We start from the raw sequence: 3,546 nt of genomic DNA, 5'->3' as shown, positions 1-3,546 counted from the left end.
GGTGTGCAGCCCCTGCTTGGGCTTTCCCGGCCAGCTCCCACCTTGCCTTCCCAGGCAGCTTATACTTGCCTTTTTGTCTTTGACTGTCTGAGGTTTAGTGAGTTCGATTAGCCGTGTGCTACGCATCAAATTCGGGAAGAAAGAGGAAGAGGAGGACTGTGACAAGAAGGAGGAAGATGGGGAGAAGAAGGCCAAGCACAGCATAGACGGCATCCTGGGCGACAAAGGTAAAGGCGGTCTTGCGTGCCCCGGGGCTGGGCTGGAGGGAACATTTGGGAGAGGGGACACGTCCCTCCCTGCCAAGAGAGGGGATGGCTCCAGAGCCTCCTGCATTTGTCCTTTCCAAAAATGATTGATGGCAGAGTCAAGGGTGTGCCGGAGGGCCCTGGGAGGGAAGGTGGTACCCAGCCCCTCCGGCTGAGGATGCTTTCCCAGGAGGAAGAGTTGTTGGTTTTGCTCTGGATCAATTATTTATAAAAAGGGGAAAGGAGATGGCTGGGGGGGTGGGGGGGAGGCATCTCTGATTCCTAAATGAATTTGTTAAACAGATTTCTCTCCTGCTCTCTAAGTGGTCCCCTGAAACTCAGGCTGACAGTTGACCGATTTGGCCAATCAATATCAATTAGAGAAGCCGGGATCGGCGCTGCGCTGGGGCTGCTGCAGAGCCGCCCGTGCCGGGGGAGCACTGAGGGGAGATGGGGTGGTCCTGGGATGGGAGGAAACGGGGAGGGGGTCTGCACCTCTAAATAAGATCAGGAAAAATAAAGGTGGCACTTCTGATGCGGGGCTCGAGGCCGGGCCGGCGGTGGGGGAGAGCAGGGGGCCCTGTTATCATCTCCACGCCTGGTGCTTTCCTCTCGTGGGAGGAAAAATTAAACTTTTTCAAGCTCCTGTGCTGTAAATGTGGGGTGGCGGACAAGGCACGGCTGGAGCCGGCCAGCGCAGTGCTTGTGATTTGATTTTGGGCAAGCTTGGTGGGGGTGATGATTCCCCTTTCCCCCCCAAAAATGGGGGAAGACGGCAATTTTAGGGGGCATAATTGAGGTTTATCAATGAGGGTGTTTGCAAAGATGGGGAAATTTGAAGCAAGGGGAGGGAGGAACTGCTGTGTCAGTTGGGCAGAAAATAATTTCCCTGGGTTGCAGAGCTCAGCGCCTTTTTGGGGGGGGATCCAGCAATTATACAAATGTTGGGGATGGGCTTCAAGAAATGGGGGTTTGCTGTTTTTCTCCAAAATTGATGGCAAAATGGCGATGGCCCAGGCCTCTCGGGGTTGAGTCGGTCAGAGTTTCGGGGGATTTGCGATATCGTCGGTGTCGGGGCAAGAGGGAGTGGGGTGAGAGTTATTTTCCTTATGGAGATGGGTCCCCAGTCCGGGGACGGGGGGGGTGAGAAATCTCTCACAAAGTTTCTCACCAGCTACAAAGTTTTCCCCATTTTGGGACAATGCGGGTAAGTGGGGAAATATTGAAATGGGGAGAATTTGGGGCAGAAAAAAAAGCTTCTCTGTGTCACCATCACCCGTTCCTGGGAGTTTTAAATGAAGGTGCACAAAAGGGGTTTCTTTAAGGATCCGATCCTTTTTTTTTTTTCCAACCTTGAAGATGAACTTCACTTACAAAGACCTTCAAGTCTATTGAAGCTTTATAAGCAAAAGATTCCTGACCACAAAAGCAAACAGTAGAAGGAAAAAAAAAAAAAAGAAAAAGGGGAAAAAAAAAGGGGGGGGGGGAAAGGGGGGAAAACCCTAGGCTGCCTTAAAAATGGAGTAAAGGGATGGGGGAGGGAGGGCTTGTCTATTCTCATTCAAAATTCTGCAAGGAGGAGAAAAAGTTTGGACAAAGGGGCAAGGAAGGGAAGAAAGGGAGATAAATTATTCAAAACTCCCTGCTGTTAGATAGTTTTGTAATATTATAGGACCGTCTGTTGGAAAAAGGATAGCCGTTGGACGGGGCAAAATGTTGCTTGTGATTTGGAAACAGGCGATGCTCATTTGCAAATCGGGGCTATTGTGTCCGCGAAAAGCTCCCCCCCATCACTTCGGGGTGTTTTTAATTTTATTTTTTTGGGGAGGGGTGGTGTTTTGGGGGTTTAAGATTTATTTTAGTTGAGCCTCGTCGCTTGAAAAAAAAAAAAAAATTAAGCTGCGGAATTTTTTTTCTTCCCCTTGTCTGTGCGTGTTTCCCCCCCCCCCACGCCCAAAATAATAATAAAAAAAAAAATTAAAAAATAAAAGTGAAGGAGCTGGGAGCTTTTTATTCCTTAATAACATACAGAAGTGCGTGTCCGTGAGCAAACCAAATCTCTCCCTTCTGCCTCCTTGGGTAATATCGCGACAAATAAACCCGAGCCCCCATTTCTTTGGGAAATCGGCCCGGTTTGGACCGAGCGCTCATTTGGGCGAATTCCCGCTGCCGGCGCTCCGGGCGCGCAGGCTCCGCTCCCAGCCCTTGCCCGTTTATCCGTGATTTTGTGGTATTTTCCCTAAAAAAAAAAAAAAAAAAAAAAAAAAAATAAAATTTAAAACCCCCCCCCCCAAACTTTACCGCCGTCAATGTATATTTTCCCGTCTGGAAAAGTTTTTAATGGCCCCAATTAAGGTAATTGATGAGGGCTCAGCTGTGAAAGTTGTAAAACGCTCAGAGGCGGGGAGGGCGCGCCGCGTATTTTGCCTTTTATTTATTTATTTCTCCCCCCCTTTTTGCTCGGAAATAAGAATACTCTTTCGAGCTCTCCCCACCACCACCCTCCCAAATTTTCCCTGGGAGGTTTGCAGTAAAAATTAAAATACTAACGGAGTCCGGACACTTGTTCTGCAGCTCCGCTTTGACCGCGGGGGCGGGGGGTACGGAGTTGAGTTTGCTTTTGTTTTTTTTTTTAAACGCATTTTTTTTTTATTATTGTGGATCGGGGGAGAAGGGGAGAAAACTTTGTTTGGGCCTTTTTTTCTTCTTGACAAACGCTTTTGCTCCATTTGCGGGTTCTCCTTGCGGGGAGCCGGAGGAAGACAGCCCTAAATGCTCTCTCTTTTTAAGTGGTAAAGAAAGCTTCCACCCTGCGCCTGTTTCTTTCTATCGTCTGCTTGGCATTTAATAATGTTAAGACTTATTAGAGCTGGTAATGAAAACTGTGGCTGTTGAATAGGGAGCTGTGTTGGAGAAGGGTGTAATAGCTCCAAGGCATGCTAAGAAATGTATTTATCCCCAATCAGTACTCACTCTCTGAGTTCCCAGCACAAACGTTAAGTTGAAGGGTTTTAAGGCAGATTAAATTGAGCCTTTATTTCTTTGCACTTTCATCTTTAAACGGCTCACTCCAGCTAGCCCTGGGCATATATTCATGAGGCTTCACTGGATTTTTTTTTTATTTTATTTTATTTTTTATTTTTTTTTATCCTTGTTAAGAGCGAGTTGTTATTATTTGGGGTTGTTGTTATTTCTGATGGCTGGTGGGGTTTATTAGGGAGGGTCACGCGTGGGTGAGGCGCGGTTCTCCTGCACCCTGCAGATCCGAGGGGCTCGGCGGGGATGGAAGGGGAGGGGGGGG

At 48.2% G+C, this 3,546-nt stretch overlaps 1 protein-coding gene across 1 annotated transcript in view; it reads left to right on the top strand.

Annotated features, from left to right (window-relative positions):
• Positions 1-3,546, top strand: part of PAX7 (paired box 7) — a 102,262-nt gene that overhangs the window by 3,191 nt on the left and 95,525 nt on the right. The window lies entirely within an intron of this gene.

The sequence above is a fragment of the Egretta garzetta genome, unplaced genomic scaffold, assembly GCF_000687185.1.
Source record: "Egretta garzetta isolate BGI_Z169 unplaced genomic scaffold, ASM68718v1 scaffold69, whole genome shotgun sequence".
Lineage (NCBI taxonomy): Eukaryota > Metazoa > Chordata > Aves > Pelecaniformes > Ardeidae > Egretta > Egretta garzetta.
The sequence above is the reverse complement of the archived record's forward strand: the minus strand, read 5'-3'. Positions and strand labels throughout refer to the sequence as shown.